General features: G+C 30.0%; 1 long non-coding RNA gene across 1 annotated transcript in view; it reads left to right on the top strand.

The window, feature by feature from the left end:
* LOC120205086 overlaps positions 1–13,829 on the top strand; it is a 19,974-nt gene extending 6,145 nt beyond the window's left edge. Inside the window, exons 2-3 of the long non-coding RNA XR_005524000.1 lie at positions 643–655; positions 13,820–13,829. This is a non-coding gene — a long non-coding RNA (uncharacterized LOC120205086). The remainder of the gene's footprint in view (positions 1–642; positions 656–13,819) is intronic.

Below are 13,829 nucleotides of genomic sequence, written 5' to 3'. Positions count from 1 at the left end.
AAAACCGACCCGACCCGACCCGAACCCGAATTTTTTTTAAAAAAATCCGACCCGATCGGGTCGGGTCGGAACCCATCGGATTCGGATTGAGTTGCCATCCCTAGAGATAATGGATGTTATTGCAGTCATTGTGTGTATCGTAATCGTTAATTTTTTTAATGAGTTGATTTAAAAAAACTACTTTATTAAAAAAAATAAAACAACATAATGACGGCTCTTTATTGTTGTGATTTATCGCTATATGTTAAATAATGGTCGTGATCCATCGCTATTAGTGTGATTCCGCTTAACACCTCTATTTTTCACGACAACAGTTTCGAACGTCATCACGATCACGATATAACGGTGGTTATATCGCTATTCGACCGTTATTTGAATTCCTTATTGCGAGTGAACCGTCAAATGTAAAATTTCAATATTAATGAACCTAATTTTATAATTATCGTTTGCCTTTTTTTTCTCTCGTTGGTTAATTTATATTTGATTATTAGTTCATTTAATAACCATATGATCATATGTGGTAGGTTATGTGGTAGGTATTACAAAAATTTACTATAAAATATTTGTTTATCGACCTAATTTATTTCATTTGTAATGTCATGCTATGAACTTTAGACCTAACGCCTCATCCTATATTAATAGTGGCTGATTTTTTGTGATTTGATCATCTTTTAGAACCTTTTTAATTTCAAAGATAAACAACTTGACCCGTCCGATAATTTCATCCTAATTCGGCCCTTGTATATTGGACTCGTATCTAAACATAACTCATACATGATGCATACTTTCATTTAGGTTTAATTATATCCCCAATCTTTATATTCTTCAAACTTTCGAAACTTAGTCTTTTTATTTTCATGAATTTGACACTTGTAATTGTCTGAATTGAAAATTTTGCAATTGATAGTACTCTTAATGTATTTTTCTTTAAATTTGATTAAGTTAAACTTCGATATTTCAACGTTTGATTTAAATTTTAAAGTAAGTTTATCAATATTGTCAATGAGACTTCAGTTTTTAATTTAGACAATTAGAGGGACTGAATTCTGAAGATAAAAAAGGTACATAAACCAAAACCATAATTTGACCTTACAATTAACTAATTAAGTTTATTTTAAGAAAACAACTACCACGAACGATAATTGTACTTTTTTTCTTTTATCACTTTTTCAACTTTTTTAATTAAAATTTTGTTATTAAAAATACATGTTAAATATTTAATCTCAATTTTAACTTGATTATAAACTAACTTTGAGTTGTATTTCTCTTTTTCTTATTTATTTCTTTAATTTTCATTTTAATAAAATTATTTCATTAAAATATTTTAAATAATGATAATTAACCAATAGTAAATAAAATTAGTTTTACGAATTCTAATATAAATCTATTATGATATAAAAAACCTCAGTCGCTTTCTTCCTTATCCTCATCTTTCTTTTTTTTTTTTTACAATTTGTGTCAATTTTATTTATCAATTCAAATTTTTCTTCTTTAATTTTGTTTAACCGGCAACGACACTAGTTTTGATGTCAATTATCTTTTTTCTTTTATTTTTTATTTTTGTAATAAAAATAATTATGTTTTTGTGACATGTTATATGCCTTTATGACACGTTTATCTTTACTTTTGTGACACGTTTTTCTTTGTCTTTTGGTAGTTTACGGCCTTTTGCTGTTGTTTTCGTTTATCTTTTTTCTTAGGGTTTGATTTGACATCGCCACGACTGATCAAGATGTCGCTTATTTGCTATTATGATGATATTCCCTGCTTTGGGCCCTCATATTTATTTGGATACGCGTTTTGCGTTCGTGGATGATTTTCTTACGTACTTTGACTCTAATTTGTGATTTGTTACTTGTGAGTGACCTTTAGTAGCTTCATTGTCTTTTGTGGTTTGTTTATCAATGCAGTTAGATTTGTTCGTATCTTTATTTTATTCGAACATTGATTAGGTTCTTTGACCTTTTCCTTTAATGATCATTGTGTGATCTAAGTGACTAATTTTTGTATTAATTGTTATAAGAAAATGTCTAAATTATAATTTAATTTATATTTATATTTATAGTTATACTCGTAAATCTTCATTAGAATTATATTACTTATAATTATAATCATTATTATATTTATAAGAATAAAATAGCCATAAAATAAAATCTATAGTGAATCAGTCATTAATCAAATCAAGAATGAAAATAGCATGTCCATTAAAGTATCGAGGACAACTAATTATTACCCATTAATTAATTCTTTTGTCGGTTCATGGTTTGTTTGTCCAAATCATGGGAGTCTATCAACTCCACCATTACATATTTCACATTATAACCGGAGTAAAGTAAACAAGTTATAAAATCATTACTCGACTATTCATTAGGTTATAAACTTGTCATTTTTGTTAAAAAAATTAATGATTTTTTGAACTGAACCTTAACTCGCTAATTGTGATATAATAAAATATGATCTCAGAATCTCAAACGACTATCATATTTTAGGTATCATGTTAACGTCTAGCTTCGACTACCACTATATTTTTAATAAAAAGACGAGTTTTGAACATAATAAATAATCGGGTTATCGTTTTGTATGTTTTAATAATTGAGAGACTTAATAAAGTAATATTCTATATTTGATGACCATTTTTATAACTTTTAATATTCTATAGAGTTAATAAATAGTATCCTTATAGTTGAGAATCATTCCTTATAATAAATACAACTCTCACCATTTACTAATTACATTAATTATTTATATTCTAAAAAATATATATTCTTTAATATTTATAAATGAAATTAGATTTGTTCACACTGTTTAAATTAGTTAATGAGAATGAAAATAGACAATTAAAATTAATATTAGGAGAATTAGAAGATATTTATATAAAAATATATATACGATTTATTTTTATTTATCTAATGATCCTAAAAAAATGTAAAATTAACTGTTTTATATTAAGTACAAGTAGGGATGGGCATGGGTCGGGTTTCGGTCAACCTAACCCGATCCAAAAATTTTACATCCTTCATCCGACCCGACCCGACCCAAAAAATATATACCCTCCACCCGATCCGATTTTTGAGATAAAATATGAACCTGATCAGACCTGACTCAAAATAATAAAAATATTATTTTATTTAATAAAAACAGTGATTTGATTGAAAAAAAATAATATATAGAAGAATATTGTTGTAATTATTCCTAACTATATAAGGTAAAATTATATTTTTTTCGGGTCATGTCGGATAATTTTCGCCATAAATCCGAATCCGACTCAACTGAAACATCACCTTTAAAAGAATCTGACCCGACCCGAACCAGAAATATTAAAATTGCAACTAATTGTCCTTCATCGACTACTTTAATACGGGGCTAAATTACATTTTTATTTATTCAAATAATATTTATTTTAATAGTGAAATGACATATTTTTACAATTTCAAGATGGATAAAAATATAAATTTTTAGAGTAAAATATATACGTATACTTTAAATTATGTCTAAAAGATCTTTTTAGCTATTAAACTTTTAATATTATAAAATTATAGTTTAATGGGTAACAATTTTTAATTAAAATACCAGCAGTGAATTGTTTAACCATTTAAAAATGATTATAAGATAATATATTTAATCATTGATAAAATATATATAAATTATGAATTTGAATTCTAATAATAGAACTTTACATTAAAAGGAAAATATTAATTATTGTCATATCATCTCTATGTGGACGGCTGAGATTTTGAAAGTGCCTTTTCTCTTTCTCACTAATTAATCATTAAAACTTTTAATTTAACAATATATATATATATATTATAAAATAATTAAAAGGTGTACCTAATTATTTTCAAGGTAATTAAAGCAAGGTCAGAATAATTATATAATAGTACAGAGATTATAATCCTCCAATTGCTCCACCGCTCGTATAGTAAATATAATTAAAGGGTAAATGAAAATTTTGGTAACTGAATTTCACTGTCTCCTATTTCATTCGCTATACTTTAAATCATTTTTATTTTCTCATTGAACTTAAGATGTTAATTTTTTTTTATACTCAATCGCCAAATAGTTAACGATGTTAAAATAGATAGTTATGTAGATGCAAAACGACGTCATTTTAGTAGAAATTTTGTTTTTCTAAATGATGTTGTTAACTATTTAACGACAGAGTGACCAAAATATGAGAGATGGAGTAAAGTTCAGTGACAAAAACTCAATGTTTTAAATTCAATGACGAAATTGAAAACTTTTAAAGCTCAGTGATAAAATTTGTAATTTGCCTTAATTAAAATTGATTTTCCTTGATGATTTAAAAAATTGATTTTCCTTATTCATTGATTTTGAAAACTAAACGTCAAATATAATTTTAAAAAAAATAATTGGTTGCAGGGACAATGCTATATGGGGAGTGGGAAGGGCTCTTGCCCCTCCCATAATTTTTAGTTTAATATCATTTTAGGTCTTTATTAGTTTAAATTTAAGTAAAATTAGACTTTTGTCCCCTCAAATTTTAGATTAAATACATAACAAGCCCTTATTATTTTAAAATTAAATCTCTCCCAATATTTGATCTTGACTCCATCCTTGGTTGGTTGGTTGATTAAAATAAAATAAAACTAATAGTTAGAGTATTAAATGGGAGTTTTTCCTTTTTTTTACTAACTTTCACACGTGTCACACTTTTGGAAGTTAACAATCCTTATTTAAAGACCTCTGACTGAATTGTTTATTAAATGAAAGACCTTTGACTAATTCAAAATTTTGAAAAAGGGGTTTCGGTTTATGCAATTTAAGGCAGCCTTAGGGGGGCAAAAGTGTCAAAATAATGATGTGGGAATTTTTAATTCCTAAAGTAATGTATTTATCTGATTAATTTTTGATATATGGTGTTTTTTATAGAATTTTGGAATCTCTCGGCGTCTTCAGGGGTGTTCATTGTTAGATGGATTTCTAGGAGTCTTTAATGGGATTCCAGGAAAAAAATTGGTTATTTTACACAAATATCACCTTAACAAAAATTAATTACTTGTTAGGTAATGTTTAAGAATATTTTACGGATCTAGCATATTTTTAAATACTTTCTATAAAATTATTCATGCATTAAATTACATAATACAATTATATCTACCAATTACCACTTGACACTTTCTGATGCGTTTTTGACCATTTCAAAATCCTATACGTATAATATATTCTAGGAAACTTTGAGGTTAAGTAATTTAAAATATAAATAAATTTATAAAATATTACAAATCATCATTTTGAAAATAATTTTGCAGAAAGACGCGGTACATGTACCGCATAGGATTTTGAAAAATATTTATAAAAGTTTTATAACTAATATTTATTTTTCAAAATCCTATGCGGTGAATGTGTCGAGCCATTCTGCAAAATTATTTTTCAAAATCCTAGAATATACTATACGTATAGGATTTTGAAATAGTCGAAAACGCATCAGAAAATGTCAAGTAGTAATTGATAGACATAATTGTATTGTGTAATTTAATGCAGGAATAATTTTATAGAAAGTATTTAAAATATGCTAGATCGTTAAATTTTCTTAAACAGTGCCTAACAAGTAATTAATTTCTGTTAAGGTGATATTTGTGTAAAAATGCCAACTTTTTTTTTAAATGCTAAAGACGCCGGGATTTCCACAATTGAATTCACCCAAAGACATCGAGAAATCTAGTCCATCCCTGAAGACGTCGAGAGATCCCAAAACCCTGTAGAAAACACTCTATATTAAAAATTAATCGGATGACTACATGACTTTAGAAATTAAAAAATCTCACATCATTATTTAGGCATTTTTGCCACTTTAGGGTCCTAAAATAGAGATTTATTTGGACTATTCTACAAAATTATTTATTCTTTGGTAGTGGATGATTCGATCTCAACAATTACGTGGTACTTTGAACATGTGATGTGGCCGTTTAAGTTTTAAATATTAAATTCTCAAAATAATTGGATTCAACTCATTGGTGCTAGATTTTTTTCATATTTCTTTTTCCAAAAAAGCTTCTTTTATTTTTGTAAATTACTTTTTTTTACCTTGACATTGTCGGAAAACTTTAGATTAATCACTTTTATCTGATCTATTGATCGACTAATTTGGATCGGGTATTGTAGAGGTGATGGCGACTCTCCTAACCCAGTTTGCTCCATTCACAAATGTTAGGGTTCGAACCACTGATCTTACTTAAGTAACCTAGTATCTTATTCCACTAGACCAACTAATTGCTGGTCTAGATGCATTTTAATTATTAATTTATACAAATATATTAATTATAATTATAATTATTCGAATATATATTATTAAGTTCTCAAGTATCAACCAAGTTTATAAGAGATTAAAAAAATATATTTTAATAGTAATAAAAAAGTATTATTTTAGACTTTAAATAAATGAAGTGAAGATTTTAACTAATATTTTAATTTAAAGACTAATAAATTTATAAATAAATCTTCTATCATTCCATTGATAACTATTAAAGAAATAAAGTTTATAAATATATTTTTATATAAAATAATTTCACACGTTTAGAGTACAATGAGCATCAAGGATGGACCTAAGTGGAGGCGGGTGGAGTAATCGTCTATCAAAAATTTAAAATTATCATATGTTTTAGATTTTTTTATGTATTTTTTTTATTGAAAATATATTTTCTCAGCCTAGAATTTTATAATTTCAAATTTATTCCTCTAATATAAAATCTCGTGTCTATCCCTAGCGAGCATGATAAAATTATCATTTATAATTCATACTATGGTTGCACTTATAATTTTAAAAATAATTATTTTTATATTATTATCAACATATATAATTATAATATGAAAATAGAAATTAAGTGGTAATAATTAATGTTGATTACCTTTTGACTTTATATACTTGTCGTTTTCTTTCTTATATTAAGATTGGACACTTCTTTACAAATTTTACACATATAGAGAATTTTTATTTTTTATTTTTCTGTAGTGTGTTTTTTTAATGAGTTTTAAAATTGGAATATTTTTTAAAATTTTAGTATTTTGAAATACATTATTTTAAAATTCTGATCATTTAATTTAAACAAGTAATTATTTAGAATTAATAAAAAAAACTAATTATTTAGAAACTAAAATATTATAAATTCTTTAAAAAATATTATAAAAGAAGAAAACTAATGATATTAATATTTTATTAAAATAAAATATTTATATACTTTAGCCTAATTTTAATAAGTGTCTGGGACTGCTTTGATTTCACGATGTTTTTTCCCTCACAAGAAAATCATTTTCATTAATTAATTTTTCTAATTATGGCCTTAGCATGTTAGAATGTAATCAATCACGGAATTGACTTTTATACACCTTAAATCATCACTATCAACACACATTTCTTAATTGAGTTGGGTGTACAAATAAAGTAAACCCAAATCTAATTGTAAAAAACACACACTATAAATACGAACCAACTTATCTCAGTATACTTTATAAAAAAAAATTGATTTCAGTCTAGTGGTGGAGTTACAGCTTGGTGAGGGTGGGAACATATTTTCTTTGATTAATTACTTATTTTATTGATGGTGTTCACTTTGAAATTTTTCTTACCCATCCTGAAATCTGAGTTTTTTCGATTAGTTACGGTACCCATCCTACAATTTTAGTTGTACCCATCTCATTTAAAAAATTTATATTGTTAATGTAGACACCCGTTTTTGTCCGGGTCTTTTTTGTATATTATTATTATCGTTATTATTATTATTATTATTATTATTTAATTTACATTTACAAATTTTTGCAGGCCTAATCCCTAAGCCCAACAGCATACCCAACAAGCTGGAGCAGACCCGGTTCAGGCCCAATACCAATCCCAGGCCCACTTGACAACCCAGCTAGGGTTTCATCTCAATGTTCCAGCCGCTCGAGATTTCAGCCGTTGGATCAGATTTGATCCAACGGTCCAAAGGGACCCTAGTTAGGGTTTTAAACCCTAAATTGAAGCTCAGCCGTCGTCGCCTTTTAGCCTCTCAGCCGAGTGAGTGCCGCCGACGATCCCAAGCCACCGCCGTTGTCATCCAGCTTCCAAACAGTAACTGAACGTCATCCACAGTGCCCAAATCAGTCAAAAAAATATATCAAATCTAAAACCCATTAAAATATCATTCTAAATCCCGATTTTTTTCGGGATTCAATCATACCAAATCAGAGAAACAATCCCCATACCCCGTAGGCTTCATGATTTCATTCAAAACCCCTAATAAATCAAGCATGCAACCAGACAAGATGGGGTATTCAAGGGTGTTAAGAGCAGAGAACAGAGAAAAAAAACGGGGGGCATTCGGGTTCAGGGAAAAAAAAAACCAGAAAAAAAAACAAGAAAAAGAGAACTACTCGAACCAAACAAAAAAATAAAAATAAAAAAAAACCAAGAGGGAAATAGAGAGGGAGGAGACCATACCTTGATCGGAGAAGTCATCGAGAGGAGGAAGGGTCACCGGTTTCTTGTTTTCTCAAAAGGTATACCTTAGATTTAAGGGTTTAGGGTCGGTTTTAGGTTAGGTAGGGGTGATTTTCGGGTTGAGGGTAAAGGAGGGGGGTCTTTTGAGACTGTTTACTTCCTCCGACCGCCGGGCACTGCCGTGCCGGCCGTCATGGGCCTCCGGGATGGCCGCCGGTATGAGGCGGCCCTTTCTTCCCCGATGTGAAGAAGTTGAGAGAGTTTTAAAACTCTCTCACTTCTGTTTTCTTTGGATGAGAGGCAAATGAGAGGATGGATGAATGAATGCCCGTTTTTGGGCTTATGTAATTTGACCAAACGGCGCCGTTTCAAGGGTCTGGGCACCCGTGTTTTGCAAGCATGGGGTAACTACAGTTTAGGTCCCTTCTCCTTTGTAATGCTTTATTTAAGTCATTTAATGAAATTATTATTGTTTTATTTCGAGCCTTTTAGTTTTTAATGATTGCATTTCAGTCATTAATTTGTATATTATGTTTGCTGATATTATAATTTGGTTGTGATATTTATATTTATTTCGTTTTAGTCACTATTTCAGTTTATTGTGCATTTTCCTTTGATATTCGGATTTGGTCCTGAAATTTGCAAATGTTATATATTAGTCCCTGTTCATGTTTTATATCATATTTGTCTATATTTGATTCTGGATTTAATATTTTCAAATATTTTAATTTAATCACTGATCCCATGCATTTTATTATCTTTACTGTTATTTGAGTTTGGTCATCATATTCGTATATATTCTATTTTAGTCATTGTTTGATGTTTGGTTTAATGTCTATTTTATTTTCTTTTGTTTTGGGCATCTATGTTTCCTTGTTTATTTTAGTCCTACTAATGTATGTTATGTCATTTTTGTGGATATTTGACTTTGGTCCCAATGTTTGTAATAGTTTCATTTTAGCCCCTGAGTTTATATGTTATGTATTGTGGCTGAGTTTCGAATTTATCTCTGACATTTATAAATATTATATTTTAGTCACTGATCTTAGGTGTTGTGTACTTTCTCTGATATTCAAATTTGGCTATGATAGTTATAAATATATTATTTTAGTCATTATCTTACTTTTGGTTTAATTATGATTCGGCCTTCATGTTTTTGGTTATTGCAGTTTAGTCCTAGATGTTGTTTATGGTTTATTTTCATTTCTAGTGCTTGTAAATGTTTAATATTTTGATTCTGGCTCTGTTTTTTATTTACCGCTTAATCCCTTCATATTTCTATTTATTTCATTTTAGTCCTTTGAAATTCATGTTTGTACTATTTTGGTCCTTTGAGTTTATATGTTGTTATTTTGGGTTTTTGTAATTCAAAGTACTTTTTTGTCATTATAGTTTGGTTTGTAATATTAATTTTCTTTTATTTTAATCCCCTATGTATGTACATTTTTCATGTTATGTATCTATTTGTACCATATGTAATTAAATATGTTTAATTTTATTTGTTGTAAATATTTATTTCACATATTTCTATTTCTATTTATTTCCATTTTTCTTTATTTAAATATTGTCCAAATACTTTTAAGAACACGTATGCGTAGAATGAGCGTGGAAAGTATCACTTGGTCGAAGTGGTGCGATCCGATACGGCATTTTAACGACATAGTAACTTAAAATAAGTTGAGTATATTTTGTTAATTTGTGCAAATGATGCAATGTGTGTTATTTTAAATAGTAATTTATTTTACTTTATGTAAATATAAACTTCAAATTTTTTTCTATTTTATTTTCGATTCATGTTTTAGTTAATCAATTTATTTTGTTGTATGCAAACGTCAATTTTATTCATATTCGATTCACATTTTATCAAGAGGGAAATATTCTTTATAGATGAGAAATAGTCGAGTTAGCTTTCCCGATGGAGGATTGCTAATTTCGAGATTTCTTTTCGAGTTAAAGAATTTTCTCTAATTATTTAATTCGAAGCAAATTAATCAACGTTCGATAAATAGATCATATTTTAACTTTATATTTGATTTATAATTTCCACCATTTACAACGATGTGTAAGCGACACAGTACCAATTTTGGGCGCTGTGGGGGTGCTTACCCTTCCCCACACGTAACCGACTCCCGAACCCGTTAAATTTGATTTCTGGTAAATGTAGACCATTTTTGTCTTAAAAAAAATGATTTTTCTTAAATTTCTTTTAAAAAGACGTTTTTAGGTATTCGACCTACCTAACCCAAAGGTCGATGGCGACTCTATTCAAGTTAATCCAAATTAATCCAAATCACCCATTTTTTCCAAATTAAAGTCATAATTGTTTTTAAAAATAATATTTAATTGTTTTACAAAAAAATGGTTATGACAGCTTGGCGACTCCGCTGGGGACTTTTTTTAGAGAGTCAAGCTGTAGGTCGCTTACACATTGTCGTTGTGGTCAAAATTATGAGTTCAATTCTTTAGTTAACTTCTGATCCATTTATTGAAGTTTTTAATTGCTTCATTTTTTATCATACTAACATTTTATCTTTTTGCTTTCAGCTCTGTCCAAGTTTTTGTCGAGTTTTTTCTTTTTCATTTTGAGTCAAAGGTAGGTATGTTCCTCCTCACACACATCACATACATGTGCATAACATAAGCTCCAGACACGAGCTTCGATCCAAATTAGTCGGGGAAAGTGCTTTACTCTCGTAAGAATTTATTCTTCGTATGAGTTTTAGCAAATAACCCATGGGATACATATCTTATACCTTCGTAGGGATTTATTCCTCGTATGGGTATAAGACATTGAATCCCCTCGAATTGAACTCGTTCCGTTAGAAACCTGTAATGGGTGAGGATCGAGGGTTTGGCAGTCCAAGGGGCACCGACATCAAGGACAATTCGAGTCCCCTTTTCCCGTTAGAGCCGAAACCAAGCATATAGTGAACCGTCGAACGATCACCCTAGGTATAGTCATACCGAACCTTTGTCCGTCAGTAGGTACCTAAAATAGGTGTACACAAAGGAGGAATATTTCTAAACCCTTATCTTTTGTTTTAATTTCGTAGAATTTGTTTTCTTTTTGAATAAAAGCATGCGAACTAGATACCATGCGGTTAGGACCATTTTTTGAAATTATTCATTTTGGGTAGATAACATGTACGGGTAGGACTATTATCTATTTAAAGCATGCTCGGGTAGATATCATGATGGGTATGTGTTATATTCATCTTTTAATAACACTTTTATCTATATCGATTGTCTTACCTGTACTAACTAATTTCTTTTATTTTCTTTGTGTGCACTAACTTATTTATTTTCTGTTGTTTTTGTTTTTTTTTCTTCTTTACATTGCATCATCATAACATAATGCGAAAATGTTGATCAGCAAGGGGATATTCGAGAGAAAATTTTCACAAGAAGAGATAAAAGTTTTCAACCAAGCAGTCGCGTACACAGACATGCACCGAAGGCTAAAAAGAAATGCACAGAGTACGAGAAGGAGACTTGCTCAAGACGATCGTGCAACGTTCGAGAATAAAATGATGAGCCACTGATCCGATGAGTGATCCAGCAGTCGATTTTTATCTACGATCATTTCATCGCTATTTATCAAGGAGCGGCACACTGACTTCCGCACCACTGGGGCATTAACAGAGTTAGGTTACAGAATGTTTTAGGGGCATCAGTTCCAAATACAAAGATCCGAGACAAAGCAGTGAGCTCGAAGATCGTGCAACATTTAAGACTGAAGTCTGGGGATTAATCCAGCAGTAGATTTATTTACGATCGTTCCGACGTTATTCATCGAAGAGTGATGCACTGACTTCAGCATCGCCGGGGCATTAAAAGAGTTTGTTTACATAGCGCTTGAGGGGCATCATTATTGAGGACGAAGATCCGATATGAAGCAGTGATCCATTCCAGGCTCACCATCTAAGCGAAGGCATGTCTGTGAAGTGGATTGTTTTGTAATGTGAAGGTTTTTATTTCTGGTGAAAATTATTCTACGATATTCATCGTTGGGATCAACATTTTTGCATCTTCATTTGCATCCTTGCATTTTATGCATATGTATTTTATTTTTAAGCATTTTCATATGCATCATTCATAAAAACATGGGATCAATTTGTGGAGAAGTCAGTGGAAGTGATCCTGATCACGTGACCATATTGAGAATATAAGCAAGAAGCTGAAATCAACACGATAGAAGCTTGTTCGATTGAGTCTTCCAGGATGGTTCGAGAAAAGAGTCATCGTTCCCTGAGGTCTACGATGTTGATCCATTGCACAATTTCCATCTAAGAAGCTCCAGACATTCCACTGAGAACTGCAAGACACTAAAGCACAAAATCCATAATATGATTTATTCAGGGGTATCCTAATACTAAGCCAGAGAAGTCATTGCATCAACCACTTGCATCCATAGAGATTGTTTTGTTTGAACTCGTTTTTGTTCTTTCTTCAATATTTGCTTAAATATTTTTAAGCTTTGATGACTGAAATGATACTACCTTCTAAGGTTAAATAATTGAACAAATTTTAATCTTTAGTTCTTTGAATATCGAATGAATTACATATTCTTTTAATTCTTCAAGAATTATAGATTTTTGACATATGGCAAGATTAGACCTATTTTATTCTGTCTAAACCCAAAATAAAATCTCTCAATTTTTACCCGAAATAATTCCTGGTCACTACCAAATAACCAATTTTTGACATTCTATCTCTTTGAGACCTTGAAACATTCTTTCCACTTTGAAACACTGTATTTATTTTTGAGACACAAAAGTTATACCCATACCTTTCTTTGAGCCAATAAAGTCACCATCGTCTTCTTAGACGTAAAACCAACATTTTTCTACCAATAAAACCTACAGACATTGAGTACAAGATGTTCACTTGAACATAAACCTTCCTACAAAGAAGACACAGTGTGGGGCATCTCGCATCAATTTTCTGAAAACGAACATGAGCAATTGAGACATGTTGAGAGCAAGAAGCGAAGAAAAAAATAGAATTCATTCAAAATAATTCTATCATGCATTAATTACTGTTTTCATTTAAATAAAAATTAATCCTGAAAATCTATCCCCTGGGGATACCTCTTCTGCAAGGACTTCTGTGTATGAGATGATGAACGGCTTTCTTTCTTTATCCCTTCACAAAAGGAGAAAATATATCCCTTGTGTCCCCATTTGAGCCTGAATGATATTTTATTCTGATTCAACCCTAACCAAGGATCACCCTCCACACTGGGGGGCAAGTTGGAGGAAATCTGCGCATGAGTAAATACATTGATCCAGATGAGATACTGAAAGGTGAACCAAACATCAAGTGCGAAGATCCAATCAAAAACAAAGAAAAATCAAAGAGAAAAGAGCAAAGAAAAAAACAAAGAGAAGAGAGA

Source organism: Hibiscus syriacus, unplaced genomic scaffold (assembly GCF_006381635.1).
Source record: "Hibiscus syriacus cultivar Baekdansim isolate YM2019G1 unplaced genomic scaffold, ASM638163v2 tig00012104_pilon, whole genome shotgun sequence".
Lineage (NCBI taxonomy): Eukaryota > Viridiplantae > Streptophyta > Magnoliopsida > Malvales > Malvaceae > Hibiscus > Hibiscus syriacus.
The sequence above is the reverse complement of the archived record's forward strand: the minus strand, read 5'-3'. Positions and strand labels throughout refer to the sequence as shown.